Raw genomic sequence first — 22,825 nt, forward strand, 5'->3', positions numbered from 1 at the left:
TCCTCTCTCCCCCTGCACCCCCTTACCTGTACCCCAGTTCTTGTATGCATAAATAAATAAATCTTAAAAAAAAGGCAATGCCTAGCCAGATACAGGGAAGTTATTTTAAAAAGAAAAATAAACTAGGTAATTGCTTTTGGTGACTTTATTATATATAAAGGGGAGGGTTTATGATTGTTCTTCCCTCTAAGACCTGTTGGGGAGTAAAAATAACTGAAATACGGTTTTTAAGAACTCAGCATAAATCCCAGATGATCATTGTTGCTGTTAGTAATTCTCACCCACATCTTTTTATTTCTCAGCTGCAGGTGAAGTGAACCACTTCTGATTTTGCATCTTTTTCAGGTGAACTAATTTTCTCTCATCCAGTGCTAGATAAGAAGAGTTGTTCATTTTTCTAATCAGTCTGTGAAGCTAGGGGGAGGGGAGTTGTTGTCTCTGTGGATGATCTAACCAGATCTAACCATCTGACACTGAACTCACTCCACCAGTTCTCCACCAGTACAACTAGGAGTTAATCTAACTATGTGGAAACTACCTTTTCTAGTATCCAAATAGCAGTTATCAAATCTTGGAGAGTTCTTTACATAAACAAATGTTTCTTTGGGCCCTAATCACCAAGACTAGATGCCTCGTGTGAAGGGCAGGAACCTGGACACGATGCAGGTTTTCTGATCCCATGCAGACCGGGTAAAGGAGGAGTCAGAGTCCTCAGTAGTTTTGCAGGTTTTTTATTTGGGGTTCACCAGACATATGGCAGGCAGGGGTGCTGGGGGGCCGGGAGGCTGGCAGGCCTCCCAGCCCCCAGCAAATCCTCACTCTATCTGGGCTCTCTGGTGATCTCGGCTTCTCTTCGGCTTCTGCTTCTGCTTCCTCGGCTTCTATTATTGCTGCTGCTTCTGCTGCTGCTGGCGTCCCCCCGTGACGCCGCCCTTAAAAAGCACAGTCTTAGCTCAGCTGAATCCCATCTACCTATGCCCACACCCTATTCCAGGTGCCCGCCATCAGGCATGCATTCAGGACAAGGATCCATCATCTATCCTGATGGCGGAAGGGCAGAAAAGCCTGACATTTTCTTTACCCTACACCTCGGTTCAGGAATCCAAATGTGGTCCACAAATATTTATTACATACCATCGAGGGATTGTCTCTGCTGGGCACTAAGAATAAAATGGGAAACACACGGGCAGGACCCTTCACAGTTGAGAAGGAAATGTTTGTATTTAAAGACTCCAAAAGGCACCAGGGTAAATAATTAGATAAAGGAAAACCTTTCCGTTACAGCAAATATTACCCAATTGTCAAGTGGCTCTTCAAGAGGCTGCATAAGGCATCAAACCACAGAGGCAGCTGAACTCTAGTGTTTAAGGAACGCAAACACTCAAGCCAGAGTAATCTGCAATTGCTGTAACTTACCCACACTGGATCTTATTTGTTTGCAATATTAATAAGCAGTGAGAACATTACCTACCTACCTCATGGGATATGAATAAGGATTAAATTAATAATAATCTATAAAGCAGGGTTGGACAGACCTGGTTCTTAATTAATAGTGCTGTTATTACACTTATCAGCCAAGGAGTTTGATTTTAACCACCTGCGCCTTGTCGTTCTTGATTCTTCAACATGTCTACCAGAACATCTTTCAGCCATTTGTAGACACATTTAAGTTCCCAAAATACGTTGCCTCCCAAACCTTGATAGTTCTCAAATTTTCTGACTCTGAGAGCACCAATTAGAATTCCTCCCTTACTGCACAAGGTTCCCAGCAGCAATAATCTGTACTTCATCAGCACTGGCGATAATGATGTGCCACCTATCAAGATAACAGGCTGAATGTGATACCATCTGCTAAGACCCCATATGAGAAACAAGAAATGGAGGCTTTCAAAACATCAAGCTTGATGCTTATTCTGTATTATGCCTACTCCATAGTTATTAGCCAACCAAAACCCCAAAAACCACTTTATGAAAAGCTGAAGAAAGTGTGCCTTTAATTAATTAATACTTGCAGACATTGGTGATCAGCTAAAGGAGTACCTACCTCAGAACAATAATCACAGAGAGTCAGTTGGAAACCTAGTTTTTGGTACTTTAACTGGTAGGATTGAACAATGTTACTTAATCTCTCTGATATGTATTTTCTCACCTATAAATTGGAGATAACAATACCAACTACTTCGCAAAGCTATTAGGAAGACTGAGAATTTCTTAAAAATAGCATAGTGCCTAACACATTACTCAGAACTCAGTAAAACTAAGCTATTATTATTTTTGCTAGTGACAGCTATGAAATTATTTTAAAAATCAGCTAAATTCACTTATACTGAAAAAGAATCATCAGTTTGTATTAACAATTTGGTAAGACCACACAAATGCTCTTTGAAAAGTACTAACTTCCAAAAGGATTGACACTTATGTGGGTGAACATTTTAACATTAACTATCTTCATTAAAATGAAAAACCAAATGTCTTTACATAGTAAGCTAAAGAATCTTTTAAAAAGTTTCAGTAAGCCTGATGTGTAAGGACTTCAAAAAACATTGGCCCATACTAGAAAAATCATTACTTTTTTATGTTAAAACCAACTTCTGGGTTTCTTTGCTGCTCTCAGTTCTGCTTTCCAGAACATAAACATATAGAAAAGAACATTTCTGGACCTAGAACTTCATTGTCTGAATCATGTATTTTTCACCATTATTAGGGGATTGCACCATTATTAGGGGATTTTAGTTGACTAAAAATTGACTATGATTAAAAAGATTACTTCAAGTCTGCAGAGCTATGTTTCCAGTATAAGACAAAAATTAAATGAAAAGCACACAGAAAACCTCCAGGGAGCTGCAAGTCATTCAAAGGATTCAGAAGAAAGTCTCTCAGGGTAGTGAGCTCTGAGTCAGCTGAGATCAAAAGCAAAGTGGGATGGAGAATGAGAAAGGTCCCTGTGATAACAAATTTTACAAATTTTAAACAGATACCTGAAACCAACAGTTCCTATCTCTGTAAACACTGAGTTTATGAAAGTTCATTACTAATTAAAAAAGAGAGAGCAATCTTTGTGTACTGATGTAACAGTTTAACACTTTGCAGAATGACTTCATTTTGTGTTGTACTAATAAAAGAAATGTCTTCTGTCAGAAACCCCAAGGTTGAAATAAGGCTCAGGTTGGGTTTAGATTTAAAATACCGATTTTTATATAAATACCCTTTCTCAAATTCAAGAGTTCCAGAAGGGGAGTTAATTTCAACCCTCTGCTCATTTAGAACAAAAAGGGAAGGAAGTAGTAACATAGCTATTTCAAGGAATGTCTGTAATTTCATTGTTGCTAAAGTGTCCAGATGTCTTTGCTCAAAGACTATAGAGCTATTGAGTTAGGACCTGAAAAGAAAATTGACAAAAAACTGACTATGAAAAGGCCAAAAAACAAAGAACAAAAACAAAACAAAAACCCCACAAATACCTCCATTACCCATCCCCTTGTGTGGGAAAATGCTGGGCTTAGGTAATCCAATTCCAAGACAGGTATTCACAGAAAACAGAGATAAGGAGAATCAAAGAATAGAAATGACAACATCCTTTGCTAAATAGTTCCTGCAGTTAAATTTGGCAATTCAGTTAACCTTAAATACCAAGTTATGGATTATTTTCCATCCAATAAATACCTTAAGGATAATAATTGAGTTTCAAGTCTGACCTTCAAATTGCAAAATGAATCATACTCTGCTACTAAAAAGAATGCAACAGCTGTCCCTATACACCCTGCAGAAAAGCTTTAAGTGGGAAAAACTTAAAATATCTTTCTTTAAAAAGTATGAGAATAGTTATGTGCAAAATCTCATAGTTGGCAGCACCTTTACAGAATACTTGTTTAAATGATTCCATGTGTTTCACTGAGAATCCTTCCCATCCAAAGTTTCTCTGACATTGATTCTTTACTTGTTTGCAACTAAGGCTCTGTATTATAAGTCTCTCTTTAATTAAATCCAGATTATGAATATGGGCCTGCTGCAGAAGTGACAAGGGAAATAAGCTAAATATTAAAATAACAAGAAGGAAATACACACTAAATCACATCTGCAGTTCATTATGGAAATAGTTTAGCAGGGCATGACTGATTTCTGGGACACTGTGGTGCTGTTCCCCATAAGAATCATCTACTTATTGGAAGATTCCATTTTAAGACAATATTAATTAACTTTAGTAAACTAGAATGTCTAAACCAGCTAACAATTCAAACATACATACCAGAATATTATAATAACAACAGCCTTGTAAACAAGCAATGTAAAAATAATGATAGAACAGAGCACCATTATAATAGATAAATTTTCACCTCATGGGATATAAAAATGTTCCACTATTGTGTTAAAATTTAAATTTCTCATCAAGTTAGACATAATAAGGACGTGTATAAATGGCACAGGAATCAGCTGGAAAAGATCCCATTAGCTAAATTTGGGGTGATCAATCTGGACATCAAAATAACGACAGCAATAGAACATAACCCAACATAACCCAAGGAAATAAAACAAGCATACATGTGTTAATGATAAACACCTATGAGCTGATAAATTCATAATGGAGGGAGAAAAAAATCCTCCCAGTAAAATCCAGCTAATGTAGAGAAATAAATGTAAAGGAATCAGAGTTAGAAAACCACCATTTGGCAACTGTCATAATAACATCAACAATTATCAGTGGAAGTTAAAAATAGTGGGTAAAGGTTTTGATGAAAAAGGACATATTTACACAGACACAAAGGATCATCTGACAAATCACTGATTAATAAAAACTTGGGAAAAGAGTAGTTTTAGAGATTTAATCTTAAATTTTGAAACTCAACATCACCTATCATCCTGTGTCTCCTGATAAGATGCCCTGAAAAAAAAAGAATCACATCACCCATAACTATTCCAAGGAAGAATGCATAGCCTAATTCAAATCAGAAGGAAATATCCAGGAAAGCTAAATTGAGGACCATTTTGCTAAATAACTAACTAATATTTCTTAAGATGTCAATTTCATAAAACGCAGAAGCAGATGAGGAGATGTTACAGAGTAAAGGAGACTGGAAGGACATGAAAACTAGATGCAATATGTGATCCTGGATTGAAAAGAAAATGAATATAAATAATATAATGGGGCAAATGATGGGATATGAATAAGAAATGCAGATTTACATGACTGTATCACACCAACATTGAATTTCCTGATTTAAATAATTTACTGTTGTTATACATGAAAAGATTCTGATTTCCTAGAATATAGTGAAATATTTCTCAGAAATAGGGAGTAATGTTTGAAACATTATAATATAAATAAAAACAGGGAAAATGATTGAAAAATTGGTGAATCTGGATCAAAGCTTACACAGATGGTTTGATACTATTCCTTTAAGGTTTTTTTTTTTGATGTTTGAAATTACACAAAAATACAAAGCTACCAAAAACTCTGAAGGGTATAGAGAAAAACATAAATAATTCACGTACTCATGAAACATATTTGAGCACTTTCTATATCCTTAATTCTGTTTGGTTCTTTTTTGTTTTTTTTTAAACATATCGCCCTTATTTGATATTACCTTAATCTGTTTTGGTATTCCCCAGAATTCTCTGATTTAATCTATAACATTGTTCCTATGAAAAATTAGATTTTGAGTAATGTTCCTCTACTATCTTTGCATTTCCGTAATGTGGCCTCAGCAATACTTAGATTAGTGGTGTATTAATTTTTAAGAGTAAAGAATATCTGTATAGATACTGAGGTCTTCCTTTTTTGTCCTAAATAAATATGGATGCTTAACTGTCAGCTTTATTTATTTTTGGTAAGCTTACTGAAAGCCATCCATCCATAATGAAAAGCTTCGTGTTATATCTGTAAAATAGAGACATACAGACATATAGCTATATAAACAAATATATAGATGTATAGCTATATATACAAATACACACACACCCCTCCCCAAGCTTTTTAGTATGGATAGAGGGCTTTCACTTTATATATACATGGCTAGAATTTACAAAACAACACTTTTCCAGCTTTTAAAGTGTTTGCAGTTCAAGGGCCACCACAACAGCAAACAAAAGGTTAAATTCACATCCAAAATTCCAAGAATTTTATTAATTAGTAAAGAAATTTCCCTTCCGGTGTGTGTATTCTTTTTCCCCCTGGCCTTAAGAAATTTGAATGCACTTCAAGACCGGGGACATGTTTGTAAATAGTGTATTGAGAAATCTGTAAGTGAGAAATCTTCAAAGTTTTGCTGGACTCTTTTACTCTTAGCATGTATTTTTTACTGTGTCTAGAGGTCTTGTTAAAATTGGTTTAAAGGCTCTTTGGTAAAGGCAAAGAAATGACTACTAGGGGTTTAAAAATCACAGCAAAGTCTCATCCTGTGGATTTATTTTCAACTTTCCTTCCTCTCCTCAGGAAAGCTAAATTGTTTATACCAAGCTGAAATGAGCATTTGATGAGAGCACTTAAAAATAAGACGCAATGGTTATTTATACTTTAAAAATAGTATTTACTGATAATGTTTAAGTGGAAGACAATCTGAAAATTGGAACCAGAGAGTTTTTTCCTCTTATTAGCAGAGCATACAAAACGCTTCATTGGTTTGCTTGATTGTCCATGAACACTAAGCACTGTTTGACTTCATCCCTAATCAAAACTTCACTTAAAGAAAAGAAGTCCTGTCCTTTGGCTGATAAAATCGCCAACATCAGAAAAACAGAAAAAACACCACAACACTTAAGAGTCTGTGAAGCAAATATGTAATCAATTGTTTACACTCAATTAAGCAGAAAATATACCCTTCTATTTGGAAGATTATCCATAAAATGTAAATCTGAGAAACAGGAAATGGAAGGGCTAGTTAATACAGCTCAAAATCTTCCTGGGTCAGGACTCACCCAAATTATCTTCCCAACAATGTGTTGAGTGTCAAATAACCCTATCAACTTCCTGTATACTTGATTGAATTGTTCTGCTTTTCTCTCTTTGGCCTCTGTAAATCCAAAGCAGTAAATTGGCGGTTCTCACAGGCATGTAAGGTAAGATATAGAACAACCAATATCAGCTAGCAGTAGCCTTCACATTATCATACTTCTCTAGGGGATTCATCTTTGCAATGGTTTCCTTGTGATCTCAAGCAAAATATTCAACAGAACAAACAAAAATATTACTTCCCCTAAAAAGGCACATGAAAATATAGAGGTAAACGAACTACTAGGTCATCATTAAACATGACATTAAGATTTGAAAATTCAAAGAGGAAATGCTTACTTTTTGTGTATTCTCAAATGACCATGAGAAAAATGGTTTTAAACTCCATCTCTTATATTAGGAGATTAATAAAATTAATCTTATTATAAGATTATAGTAAGATGGAGATTAATAAGATCTCTTTTATAAGATGGAGATTAATAAGATCCCCATCTCAATCTCCTCACCCACTTTTCTCCCAAGGAAGTAAATGCCTATCTGATTCGTAACTAGAAGGAGGCAACTTGTAGGGATACTGCAAAATATCTTAGAGATTGAAGGTTCTCTAATTTTAGGGATAATTTGTCTTCCCTTTCGGTTGTACGTGACAAGTTCGTGAAGGGCAGTGTTGTAGTCTCCAGTTGCTCTAAATTTACTCCACATGCCATGTCTCCCAATAAATAGGTCTGAAGATTTCAACTCCAGAAAAAGGTCTAAAATATTCCACTATGATTGTAAATCCAGGCAATGCTGTTCAATTCAGCACTAGCTTCGGTAGAATGAATAGTTTGATCTGGCACCTAGTCTTCATCACAATTGAGACCTATTGCACGAAGAATGAGAACATAACAACAAAGCAGGGTAATGACTTTGCATACACAAGAGTCACTGAATAAATTAATGTGATTATGCACATACCAAAACTAGAAACTAGAAAGGAACACACTAATAATTGCTAGCTCTTGGTGCCAAGAGAATGGGTAATCATTTTTGCTTCTTTGGGCTTTACGTATTTTCCAAATATTCTACAGTGGTAAAAGGAACCACACAGGTGTTTTTTGAAACAAAACAGCAGAACAGAAATTCATATACAAGATTCAGAATAAATTTTGCCCAGTGTCTGGTTCTAAGCAAAACTGACTGTTTACCCTGTTATATGATCTATGAAATTTGTAAGTTGGTTGAAAAGGCAGCAAAAAGCCCACCTCTATATCTTATCTACTTGTATTTTCATAAAAAAGCATGGTTTTCAAATTGGCAGAGCAAAATAAATGACATTTTCTCTAGATGACAATGAAAGCAACACCACATGTCAAGATTATTTACCAACTACAAATGCAGGACAGATCTGTAAGTGGCTCTGGGCATAAGAGAAGCCTGAAGCATCCCACTTCTCCAAGCCTAAACCAAGTTTTTCCTCTGGGGCTTTCTTTAGCTAGGGGCATTGTAAATGAATCAAATGTGAAGATCACTTTCCTTATTAGTAGAAATGGCACGTGGAAACCTAGCAGTGCTGTGGAATGTTATATAAACACCTTCTTTTTCAAATCAAAAAGAGATGAGGACCTTCAAAGATAAAAAGTTCATGCTTTTCATATTAAAAAAACTAGCAACAGCAAATGTTGGTGAGGATGTGGAGAAAAAGGAACTCTCCTGCACTGTTGGTGGGAGTGCAAACTGGGCCAACCACTATGGAGAGCTGTGTGGAGATTTCTGGACCTACTAAACATAGAGCTTCCATATGATCCAGCAATTCCACTCCTAGGTATTTACCCAAAGGACACAGAAACATCAATTCCAAAGAGCACCTGCACCCCTATGTTTATAGCAGCACTGTTTACAATAGCTAAGCTTAGGAAACAACCCAAATGCCCAAAAATAGATGATTGGATCAAGAAGATGTGGTACATATACACCATGGAATATTGCTCAGCATTCAAAAAAGATAAACACATGCAATTTGCAGCAACATGGATGGCGCTGGAAGGGATCATGCTCAGTGAAATAAGCCAGAAAGAAAAAGAAAAATACCGCATGGTCTCACTCATAGCAGGAATCTAGAAAACTTAAATAAGGGACCAGGAAAATGAATAACTATAAGAAAGTGAAAATCAAAATCAACAAACAACTATGAACCACAGACACTCTATGGGGCGGGGGGAGGGTTTGGGGTCAAAATAAGGGGGTTGCAATTGTATGGGGAATATAAAAATAAAATTTATTTTTAAAAAAAGTTCATGCTTTAAGGAGAATTTTAACTGTTCCAAGAAAGACATTTTAATTACATGGACATTCCTCACATCTTCAAACATATTCAGCTATTGCTAGCCCTGAAGCCTCTGGGTAAACTGTTGCCTCTGCCACAGACAACACTCTACGTCACCAGCCAAAATAAACTCAAGTCTTCTCACTTTTCATGGTGTAGCTTAAATGCAATGTTGGGGAGTCTTTCTGACGTATCTGTAGGGCAGATCAACATGGAACCTTCATTCCTCCATTCAGCTGAACGCAGCTTGCAACAGTTTAAAGCCTCTGTTTCCCTTTAAAGTTCCCTGTGGTAGACTCAACTCTACAGTATAACAGAGATTCTGACAGAGGTAAACGGAGAGTTCCTTAAAGGAGGAATATGCTAAAAATTAAGATGTCAACCAGCATTAGATGGATAATTCAATGACTTACGAATTTTGGCATTCATGCGAGTGCAGGATTTCTGAACTTTTCTAAAAAAAATACAGAGAAGTAAAAAGGCCACACCTTCAATGTCCTTAGAACTTTCCAAAACCATATCGCCAAGATTGAACCAAACCAAACAAATCATCATTTCCAATATAAATGATTTTTCTATTAATGCAATCAGGAGTAACGCCAAGATCACCTCACAACTAGGAGACTGGTAATTATCCAAAAGACAAGAAATAACAAGTGTTGGAGAGGATGTGGAAAGAAGGGAACCCTTGACAATATTGCCAGAAATGTAAATTGGGGCAGTCATAAGGAAAGCAGTATGATGATTATTCAAAAATTTAAAAGAAGCAATTCCATATAATCCATTAATGCCACATCTAGGTATTTACCTGAAGGGGAAAAAATAACAAACACTAATTCAAGAGATGTAGGCACCCCTATGTTTACTGTGATATTATTTACAATAGTCAAGAGGTGGAAACACCCTAAGTGTGCATGGACACAACTGCACAAAGAATATACTTCGTGTGTGCGTGTGTGTGTGTACACACACACAATATAATGCTACTCAGCTATAAAGATAAAAAGTAGTGTTCTGCAATTAGCATATCATGAATGCACCTAGAGGGTATTATGCTTCAATGCAACTAGTCAGATAGAGAAAGACAAACACTGCATGATTCTACTCATGTGGTATATAGAGAAATCAAATAAACATAACTAAATAAAACAAAAATAAAATTTTAGGTTGGAAAAACCAACTGTGCTTGCAATAACTACCTGATAAATGAAGACTTCAAATCACACTAGCCTGTACTAGAAATATCTCTTTAAAAATCTAGATGAATATGAGTTTTCTAGGTTAAAATCAACCTCTTTATTGCTCCCAAGTTACTTTAAGGGCTATCCCAGAACATAAATTATTTACAAAGAACATTTTTCAACCAAGAGCTTCATTCTCTGAATCAAGTATCTTTCAACCCTATTAGATCAGTGGCAAAAATTGGCTAAGATGGAAAAGATTATTCTAAGTCCGTAGAGCTGTGTTTCCACTATGAAAAAATATAATGGGGGAAATGGGTAAAAGGGAACTATTATGTGGTGAAGGAAAGAATTGGGAGTTTTACTGGTGAACTTAATGTAGTACATACACAAGTTGATTTTTAATGATTTACACCTGAAACTTATATAATGTTATAATGCAATGTTACTTCAATGAAAAAAAAAAGAAACTCCATAATATGTACATTAATGTAATTTCAAAGTACACCATATTTGAACATACATTTTTACTTCCCAAAGGATATAAAACCTATTTTTAAAAAACCTAGACTTTCAGAAAGCACTTGAGCAAGCCATTCAGCTCAGAGGAAACAGCTTTCCAACTAGTCACCAATATTGTATAAACAGCACAGGCAGTTGACTGACCCACAATTTATGAGTTACCCAGATGCTCTTTAATTATGTTTCAAAATGCCAAATGATTTTTCCATTTGGAAAATGGTTCCCAGCTATGTTCTCAGGAAATGAAAGATTGGTGTGTACTTTATTGAGAAGGAGGGACACTGTAAGTACCAACGTCATGTAACTGGACATTAATCAAATATGGAATTCCCATTCTGCAAAGCTCTTAGACCCAGGAAGAGACTTCAGCAGCTCTTTAAATGTATGGTTGGTATATGTGTGGTGATTGTGGGTGGGGTAGGGGTTTGTAAGAATCTACACCATAGGAGTAGGTACCACAAAAGGTGAGGAATGTTTAGAAATAGCTCACGCAAAAACTCAGAAAAAAGGCATTAAAAAAAATCTAAATAATCTGTTAGTGTTTATGCTCAATCTCTGGGTTCTACATTCTAAATGCTTTGTCTAGTTTTAACTTCCTGACTCCTAAGAGAAATGTATAACTAAAAGTCACTTTACAAATGATCATGGAGGAGTCAAACACATCAGTCTCTTAAAGTTGATGTTTCATCACTGAATAGTGGTAAATATTCTTAGATAAGTAACTAAGACTGAAAAGATAACCAAATGAATACAGCACTTTCAACCAGGGCCAATTTTAAGAATTGGCCACACTAAACACCAAGACATTTACAATATCTGAAAACAGTTTTGATTGTCCTGACTTGGGAAGAAAAATGATACAGGCATCAAGTGGGTAGAGGTCAGCAATGCTGCTAACCATCCCATAATAATCAGAACAACCCCACACATCAATGAATTATGTGGTCCTAAATTTCAACAGTGTCAAGGGTGAAAAACACTATTTTAGAGGAATGTAGATCTCCAATGATTATCACAGTCAGTGATTTCCCCATGGTTTTTAAGAGGCCCATTAGGAGCCAAGAGCATACGAATCTACCTTAAGATTCTCTCTTCAGTTCTAATATACACTGGGAGGAGAGGGGTGATGCATAACAGCACTTGAGTAAAGTGTCCTGAACCTAAAAATAAATCTAGTCCACTCTGTTTGCAAGGAAAAATGCTAAGTAGAATTTTCTTTGAAAAAGGGAGTTATCACTTTTACTATCACTGAGTTCCTCCCTATCCTACCTTATAAACATCTAAAATAGTTTTTAAAATCCACTTATAAAATGATTTTATGAGGACACAAATGATAAGAATACCAAGAATGTAACAAATGAGTGAAATAAGTCAAATGGAGACACCAGGGAGTGCTAGGGACTATGGCGAAAAAAGTGTACTCTGTCTAAATAAGTTGGTGGCTACTGAGTCCAACCTGTTCCAATGAAAGAAACATTGACCCAGCAGAAATGTTCTGGTATAAAGTGACATAAATCTCTCAATCCAACTTGTTATTAGCCACTAGGCTCAATGGTAATCATTATTTTCCTGTGTCGATAAGGATAAATATTAACAACTATGATCGTGCAACTCCTTCTATCGTCACTCATATCCCAAGATTCTTCACTAAACTGCAAACAATTAGTCCCTGACTCTTAGCTATCCTTCACAAAGCATGATTCAGGCCTTCTCACTATGACATGTCAGTTTTCGAATACCTTGTTGATATATATTGATCGATGATGAAAAAATTATTATGATTAATAGTCTAAAGAAATTTTGTATCTATTTAATTGCTAATTTGTCTTCCCCTAGCAAACAGACTCTCAGTTTATTATGAACTACTACTTCTCCCAAACATCAATTATGTCTGGTGTTTAGTAAACATTCAATATTTGGTAAATAAATGAATTAAAATATCCTTATCAGGGGTCTCTCTGGTGGCGCAAGGGGTTAAGCCCCTCACTATGAAGCAATCTGCAGTTTGATCCCCCCGGGCAGGCCAGGGAGCAACCCACATGGCACAACAGACTTCACCTGACTAGCCCAATGCGCCCCTCAGCAGTGTACTTTGGTCAATCTGCCTGTTCTGTTCCCCACTCTGTCTCTGGTGAATCCTCTAACTCCCCGCATCTCTGGCCTGTACCCCAGCTCTTGTATGCATAAATAAATCTTTAAAAAAAATCCTTATTAATTTGCCTGATGTGACTATCCTAGTGATAGTCAAAGAGCTTGAAGCTCTTTCTTACACTACAATGCAGTGAAAATCACAGAAAAGGAACTATAACTCAAACCAGCACTGGTTCACTTTTCATGAAAACACATAAATGCCTAGAAAAAGTGTATGTGCTGCATTGGAGACCACTTCTGATTCAGAATTCCATATCCTCAATTGTAAAATCAATTTTGGTTTGTTTCATTACAAAGTAAATAAAGACTTACTAAAGTACCATATAAGACCCCGTATGTACAATCTGCGGAGATAAAAATATACCTTAAAATACATTAAGTTGACAAGGATGTCCAGTCTCACAACTTCTATTCAAAACTGTATGAGTTTTGAAAAAGCAAGAAAAAGAAATAAAAGGAGCCCAGGTTGGAAACAAAGAGATATAATCTTCTATAACCAGTAACAATTGACATGATCCTATACAGGGAAAGTTCTAAAGAAATGATGAGTAAGAAATGATGAACGCTAATAAACAAATTCATCAAGTTTGTGGGATATAGAGCAATGAAAAACTTGGTATTTTTTTTTAAAGATTTATTTATTTATGCATACAAGAGCTGGAGTACAGGCCAGAGGTGCAGGGGGTAAGAGGATTCACCAGAGACAGAGTGGGGAACAGAACAGGCAGACTGACTGAAATACACTGCTGAGGGGAACAGAGGGTGAAGGAGGAGAGGTCTGCTGAGCCATGTGGGTTGCTCCCTGGCCGGGGATCGAACTCATGCTGCAGAGGCAGCAGACAGCTTTATAGGCTGCATCTTAACCTCTTGAGCACCAGGGAGGCCCAAACTTGGTATTTTTTATACTCCAGCAGTGAGCAATCTGATATAAATTAATGAAACAACCTCATTTAAAAAAAAATGAGAAAGAATAAAACACATAGGAATAAATTTCAAAGCAGTACAAGACTTTTACATTGAAAACTACAAAGTATCATGGAATGAAATTAAAGACCTAAGAAGATGGAAAGATGTCACTTGTGCATGTAACAGCAGAAGACTTAAAATTGTCTGAATGATCCTGAGGACACAGAGCTAAACAGCCTAGAAGCCGACAAAGATTTTCATTGCCTTGTTAACCAACATTCTAGTTGTTTGTTTCCCATATAAACTACATAGCCTTATCACTCTAGTGCTCAGTTTTCAATCATATTTGTAAGGAATTTTTTTAGAGCTTTGATTAATTTCTTACAAAAAAAGGAAATGAAGCAAATTCCACAGGCCTTATTCCAGTGAACCTGTATTAGCCCTTAATGATAACTACTTTTCAGTCTAATACTCTTCATTAGATTTCTTTTCTCTTGCTATAAGGAAATAGCTGAGAGACCAATGAATTCTAGCACACACTGGTTAGTGATCTTACAGAACAGTGTGCAATACCACATAAACTATGTCACATCTATAAACTGTCAAAACACTGTAAAATATAGCAGTAAGAATGCGAATACATAAATGCTAGTTTCATATAAATAATATGAAATGACGCTAAAATACGTAACAAAATAAATGCTAAAATATTCTGCACTCAAACTCCCAAGTTGTAGGAGGATTCCATTGCGGTTTACGAAAGGTCAAGTCACAACCAAAACAGAAATACAAACCAAAGAAAATTGGTGTTCACATTTTACATTTCTTAATCTAACTGAGCAATCAATAATTAGAGAGAACCCAAAATAGGAGAGAAGAGAATTAACTCCTATTGGCTCACATTCACCCACGGCACTGAATGAGGATGGCACTTCCGAGCAAGCAAGGCCCAGTGATCAAAGGGTCTGGCAGGTCTCTGGAAATTATTCTCTTTTCATGTGAGGCAGCAAATGTCCCAATATTCATATAAGGCTCCAAAAATAAAGCTTAAAATATTAAGTGTTTTGGTGAGTTTGGGTGATAAATGCTAGAATATGAGCAACAATTCTGATACCCTGACACTTCCAGTGAAAAGTATTTCATACAAAAAGTCCCAAATTTAACAACAGAGATCTCAGGAAGTACTTCTCACTTAATAAGCCTTGGCAGCATTTCAAATTAAATAGTCTATTGTGTAAGGAGCTAATTATGTTAAGATTAAACCCAAAGAATGATAGGGCCATTTACTGTACTTTTGGTAATTAAGCCAGCCTTCTATATTCAAGAATACTACTTGTTCTTCCTAATTTTGAAAGGTGTCACTGCTAAACCAATAAATTGCACAACAAACACAGCTCGTTTAAAGTTTAAATATTTTGGAACCAAAGAGATATTTCGTTTCACCAACTACAATTTATTTTATATATTTGCATTCCTACTGCCATCTTTTCCATTACTTCAGTTCCATTCCATGCAGCAGGAGTGTATCTTTGACATGCAATTAAGTACACACTCCTTGTTCTACTAAAGCTTATACACAAGCAGTGATGTCAATGGTCTCACATATTTTATTTAACCACACAAATATACGATAAATTTTTGTGACTGTTTGGTCAGCTGTTTGTCCCCCATTCTGGTCTAAGGATACACTGAAAAACAGCCAAAATGAGGCACCTGTCTGGCTTCTCTCTGGTTAATTTATTAATGCCCTACTGGGCGCCTAAGTATTTACACCAGAGTATAAAAACACAAAAGTGATTTCTGTGGGCAAGGTCAGCCTTTTAATACACTCCCCTGCTGCTGCAAAAACCCACACTCTCAATACTTCAGGAATAGACATCTAAGCTAAGTCAGGTTGCTGTGTGCCCTGCATATCCACATTGGCCAAAAATTCAATAAAAGCTGCAAATTGCATAATTTAAATATAACTTTTCTTCTTTGCAGGTGAAACAGAAAATGCTCTTCAATCTTGAAATAAGACAAATAAGAAGATTCACTAGAAACAAAATAATTAAAAAAGAGTGCAAAGATTACACAGGGCAAAGACTCCTTGATACAAAAATGAAAGCCTGGATGAAAATGCAGTATTTCTTAATAGAATAAAAAAAAGGAGGGCCTCCCCTGGTGGCGAGGGCAGTTGAGCGCCACACTATGAAGCTGCCACAGACTCTGCAGCACAGGTTCAATCCCGGCTAGCCAGCAAGGGTCCCACATGGCGCGGCAGACCTCTCCTATCATGTCCACTGCTCCCCTCCATCAGTGTATTTCGTCAGTCTGCCTGTTTTCTTCCCTGCTATGTCTCTGGTGAATCCTCTCACCCTCCCGCCCATCTGGCCTGTACCCTGGTTCTTGTATAAATAAATAAATAAATAAACAAACAAACAAACAAACAAATAAATAAATAAATCCTTAACCAAAAAAAAAAAAGGAATGCACAAATGGAAGTTGGGAGACAGTTGTCATTTCCATAAATAAGTACTACAGTCTATTATGATGTGTTAAAAAATATCATACTTTGAAACAGATAAATAACATAAGGTAGAAATATATGTACTGAAGAAAGCCATGAATTACTTTTAAGTAGGGCAGGAGATGCAGTATGTTACTTTTAGCTTCATAAATATCACATGGACTCACATTTATGAAGAAATCCCAGAAACATCTGCATCTAATTTTTAACAATGGTGATAATGTGTGGGGGAATAGTCAAGAATTGAGCAGAAGGAGAATACAGTAAGTCCTCACTTAACAACGATGAGTATAAGTTCTTAGAGACTCTAAGCAAAACAATATAGAGGGAGAGTAGGAACTCTGAAAAATTCATTTCATTCAATGCTGGCCAGGATATATTTCCCCCTATATTATACAAAACAAAGTTATGCAAAGATCTGCTGTACTTGATTATATATTATTTCATTTTTTACAGTCAGCCTATTACTTTTAGAATAACTTTTAAAATGCCAAGTACTAACCTCAGAAAGTATCTCTCAATTTAGAAAATTAGATTTGCCATTTAATATTTGGAAACAACACTTCAATGAGTTTTGGAATTCATAAAGCTAACACAGTTTTAACTATGTATGCAAAATGTTATTTAAATTGCTACCTGGATGAGAAAACAACAGAAACTACTTAGTTTAGTTATACATATTAATTTCTCTTTAAAAAGTGTAATGAACCAATGTTAGGATTAAAGAAGAGTTGCCAAACTATAAACCAGAGACACACTATGGGGGCGCAGGGGGAATTGAGGGATTGGGGTCAAAATAAGGGGGGTGCAATTGTATGGGGAATATAACCAAGATGTAAATGCATATATTGTGCAAAAAATGAAAAATGATGTAAGAAATATATAAAAAATAAAATAATAATAAAAGAAGAGTTGCCAAAATGGTACAGGTAAGTTCCCCTCACCAGCTCCCCCAGTGATTCCATCTTACATAACCACAGAACCATTATCATAACAGGAAAATGAACACTATTAACTGAAAGACAGACCTTATTTAAATTGTACCAGGTTTTCCCTTAATATCCTTTTAAAATTCCATGACTCTATATTGCATTTACTATTTCTCCTAAGCTTCCTCCAGTCTATATATATAACAGTTTCTCAATCTTTCCTGACCTTGAAAAATGAGTCCTGTTCAGTTACTACAAATATCCCTCATTTGGGGGTACATCATCAGAGGACAGAAGCGAGGTTATTGTACTTTTGACAAGAATACCATAGGAGCAATGCTGTGTCCTGCCTTGTTCCACATTACTGTTTTTACCTTTAAAAATCTTTCATTGACATTGGGTTATCAAATACTAAAATTTTTAGCAGAATGTATAATTTTTTTAATAAAGAAAAACTGCTTTTAGTCACTCATCATTAAGACTTCAAAAAGAAGGGAGTAGATTTCAATTATAAAGATCCCTCCATGCCAGTTTTATCCCTCACCTTGATGCTAATGAATGGTGTTCAGGAATGAAATAGAATCAGATCTATACTTCATTATTTTTTTAAAGATTTATTTTATTTATACAAGAACCTGGGTACAGGCCAGAGGCACAGGAGAGTGAGAGAATTTACCAGAGACAAAGCAGGAGCAGAACAGGCAAATGACCAAAAACACTGCTGAGGGGAGGAGCAGGAGAGGCAGGGGAGGTCTGCCGTGCCATGTGGGTATCTCCCTGTCCAGCCGGGAATTGAACGCGCACTGCAGAGGCTATGGACAGCTTCAGAGCGCTGCACTCCACCTGCTGCGCCACCAGAGAGGCCCTGTACTTTATTTCGATTCTAACATGGAGAAAAAAACATTCAACCGTCTCCACAAGCTTTGTTTTCAAGTTCATTCCTGCAAGAAATGATGGCAGTTTTTAAAATGAGACTACAAAGACCATGGCAAAAAGGTAGGTGTGTGTGTGTGTGTGTGTGTGTGTGTTACAAGTGCGCACGCACATGTGTCTGAGACATAACTCCAAGAAGACAGTCCTCCTCCAGCTGATAGATGCTAGCTAACTCCCAAACCATATATAGAGAGGAAATAGCTCTTTCAAGATAAACTTCGTTTTGAAATACTTCCCGGTTCATATATACAAATAGGAATTTACTGATTAATCAAGTAGCCTCTATAATTAACATTAAAAATATTGTGATGCCTTTAAAAGAGGATCCTGTCTCTTTCAAAACCTTTTGCCATGCAGATGGCATTCAAGTGCTCCTGAAGCAGTCCCCAGGCAGCCAGGGCCATTCAGAAATGGCTCCCGAATAGTATCAATAGGAAATACTTCTTCAATTGACAGTTGCTGAACCAGAATGTAACGGAAAGAAGACTCCAGCCATTATTAACACTCAATATTCTAAGCAGGGTGGCACTTTGACATATGATTTCTGCACACTGAAAAGAGAAGAAATGAAAAGAGGGATCAAAAGCCAGAGCCACAGATTTCATGAGATTTTTATCTACTCTGAGTCTCCCTGCTTTAGATAAGGGTATGTGCAGAGGGAAAGAGGAAGGGAATTTCTGAAGGCAACAATTTTGTATTCCTGCGTACTCTGTTCACCTGTTTGGAAATAGTCAGAGGACATGTAGGACTTCACATATTTGCTCTCCTCCTGACCTGCTTGGTCCTCCAGCTCTACGTAAGAGCAGTAAGTCTTTGATGCCAGATTTGTTCCATCAGAAATAAAACTAATGTGACAAGGTTTCAGAACTCCAATTATGGCCTCACCCAACAACTCTATTATGTCACCAAGTTTTCTTAACTGTGGCACTGTTGGGCCAGATTTGTTTGTTGTGGGGTGACTGTTCTGTATATCATGGGCTCTTCAGTAGCACCCCCAGCCTCTACACACTAAATGCCAGCAGCATAGTCCTCTGCCTCAAGTCATAACCATCAAAATTGTCTCCAAACACTGAGAACCCACCAATGTCCTAAACCCACCAATGTCCAACCAATTTAAAGTGTGTGTATGTGTAAAAGAAGGGTGAAAAGCACTGAAGTGAAAAGGAAGGTATCTACCTATCTAAAATATAATGTACCCCAACCCAGAAGTGTCCACAAATTTTGAAATTACCATGATGCTTTTAAAAAACCAATCCATCAGCAATATTGAAAACACGTTTGCATTGACTAGATGAAAATCTGCCGAGAAACACATTTGAGGAGACAGTCAGGTGGAGAGCATGAACTTCCCAAAGTTGGCTGAGGAATATAGCAGAGGCTGCAAGGCCATTACCACATCTCAATGCATGGAATAAAGAACAGGGCTGCATCTACTCATTTTTTTAAAGACTTATTTATTTATGCATACAAGAACTGGGGTACAGGCCAGAAGTATGAGGAGGACTGAGAAGATTCACCAGAGACAGAGCAGAGAGCAGAACAGGCAGATTGACCAAAATACACTGCTGAGGGGAGCAGTGGGAGAGACAGGAGAGGTCTGCTGTGCCAGGTGGGTTAGCTCCCTGCCCGGGGATTGAACTCGTGCTGCAGTGGCTACAGACAGCTTCATAGATTATGTCTCAACCCCCTATAATACCAGCGAGACCCTGCTTCTATTTATTATACTGCCCGGAAGAGCTTGCTCTGCAAAGCTAAGTTGCTTTTCAAGGAAATGGCATGGGTTTGGTGGTATGAATTCTGGATTCTGCTGACCAATGGAGACTGCTTCAGAGCTTCTCTTCCTGATGACTGCATTTCAAAATTGCCCTTCAAGAGTTAACTATAACAACAAAAACAAATAATACAGATTCTGTGTCAAATACTCTCCGGTACTTGAATCAACAGAAATACTCCCATTCATTACCTTCAAGTCTACTGGAAGTTGTTTGATGGAGAAACAACTGGGCAGGAAAAGTTGAGTTTTAGCTCATATCCTTTAGTTATTAGGAGTAGGAGCCACAATATAAACCTAGAAAGCCAGATTTAGCATCCTGGTCACTTTGACGCTCATCTATACCACCTTCTGAACAGTCACTCATTTGTTTTCACATTAGGGAGCTAGTAGGAAAACAAGTATTCATAATACATAGAAAACAGGAAAAACTACCTCCCCCACCAACAAAATATTACCCACATTCACAAAAAACACCCCCTCATGCCCTACATGATCAATTTACTTTCCACAAAGAAATATTTTATAACATACAAATAAATGCCAAATGCAAACTAATCCATCCTTTTCTTTTTTTTTTTTCCTGCTGGCTATCTAAAATTAAGAAGTGTTTCAAATGCCCAGAAACAATATAACTGACAGCCACACAGCTACCAACATCATCTAACAAGATCTGGAGGTTTGCTATTATTTGCTTTAGGTCTTTTAATATGAGATATATGAAATGTTATCGGTAATGTTGGAGTTTATCCAGGTTGGTAAATTGGTCCTATTCATCCACAAGGTATGAATACACTGCATGTATTTACCTATTGTCAGGCGAATGTCATTCAGGCAGTAGCAAGCTCTCCCATAACAACCATCATCAATATTGTTGTATTTGTTACCCAAACTACATATATCAAGTTTCTCTAAACAACAAATGAATGACCTGATCATAAAGCATTGAAATCTTCAACTTTACTGAATTACTAAACAGCTCCCCCAAATGGCTGCAATGATTCCAACCCAGTGACTTCTAGAAGGGGGTGGGGGGTGGGAGGGGGATGTCTCATTTTGCAAGCCTAGATTTCATTTTTTGACTTCATCAGTCCAGTGAACGGAAGGATTTGATCCAAGACCAACTCCTCTGACTTTCTAAAGATGGATCTCAAATGAGTATTATAATTTCAAGGAAAGCATCTTTCTTTACAAATGTAGTGGTTCCACCAGGCTGGATACTTTACTTCTGCTATGACGTCTGGATTCTTCCGGAACAGATGGACTAGACATGCATTAAGTCTTGCATACAAACTGGTCCAAAGACTGCTCACCTCTCAAGAATAGCAAACTTAGTGCAGCTCACTGAAGCAGATGGCTTCAGAGAGTGCTGTGACCCTTTAGATACACACACACACACACACACACACACTTTCTCTCTCTCTCTCTCTCGCTCTCTCTCTCAACACCTCACAGATGGTCATGAAAAAAATGTGGCTAATGCTGAGTGAGCACTTACCAAGGGCCATGTAACTAGTCACCGCATTATCAACAAATCACCATAAGAACAGAAATGAGACCCCTGTTTTATAGATGGGGAAATCAGGGTACAGAGAAAATAAGTAACTTGCCCAAGATCACAAAGCTAGTGACTCACAGAGACAAACATTAGAAAAGCAACTCCTTCTCACTCCAGAACCAACATTTCTTACTATGTTTCAACTTCAGCGGCACTAGAGATACCCTTTACTACAAATGCATGTAATTTTCTACAGGAAATATATTTATTTGACCTAGTCCTCTCCATAACAAGATGTTTGGAAATATTTCCCTTACTGAAGTTACAACAGTACATGGGAGATTGAGAAAAGCTCCGTTATCCTAGAATCAGACACTCCTGCACTGACTAAATAGAGCACAGGGGTATCTTCAGCTGCTGAGAGCTTTGAGCTTGGTTTCGGAAATATTGGGCAAAAACACTCAGCTTTAAAACACAGATCCCAGGATGCTCAATGCCTATGGTTTTTAAAGTTAAACAGTCTTGCTGAGAGACTGAAAGAAAGAAATGGAGTGAGAGCCATTTATCTTCTTCAAAAGAGAAGGCAAGCAGGCAATGCTGCCTGGGAGCTGAAGTTCCAAAGGCCCACAGTCATTTCCAGACCCTTCACCCTGACCACCAAATCCACCACCCCTGAGATCAATGGGTGTGGGACACGAAATGAATTCTAAAATAAAAGACTAGAGAGAAACAGGTCTTTCTTCTTATCTCCTGTGCAAACATGTCACTTATAAAATAACTAACATGGAACCCAACAGGTCCTCACAAAACAGATCTTGGCAGAAGAGACAAATTTAGTAATTTTTAATATAATCAACAAAACTTTCTTCACTTCAGGGAAGATACTATAGATTCTGCCAAACAGTATATTCTAAGAGCCAGTGGGCCAAGAGGATGAAATGTTTTTCTATTCAGATCAAACACCCAATGGAGAGTCATTATGTTTATGCTTTTAAAACAATAAAAAGGAATGTGGGCAATGGGGCTTTCCAGATACTCTGCTTATTGCCCCTTCATTGGAGAAACAATGGAGCTGAAGCAGAGAGACACTGAAAATCTAAAAAAAAAAAAAAAAACAACAACAAAAACCTCTCAGTTTTTGCTAAACACTGTTTGTATCTTCATGTCAGGAACT

At 37.0% G+C, this 22,825-nt stretch overlaps 1 protein-coding gene across 2 annotated transcripts in view; it reads right to left on the minus strand.

Moving 5' to 3' along the window:
* PTPRG (protein tyrosine phosphatase receptor type G) overlaps nt 1-22,825 on the minus strand; it is a gene marked incomplete at both ends in the record, with an annotated part of 658,283 nt that overhangs the window by 361,933 nt on the left and 273,525 nt on the right. The gene's annotated exons all lie outside the window — the stretch shown is intronic.

This window comes from Talpa europaea (assembly GCF_964194135.1).
Source record: "Talpa europaea genome assembly, chromosome: 11".
NCBI lineage: Eukaryota > Metazoa > Chordata > Mammalia > Eulipotyphla > Talpidae > Talpa > Talpa europaea.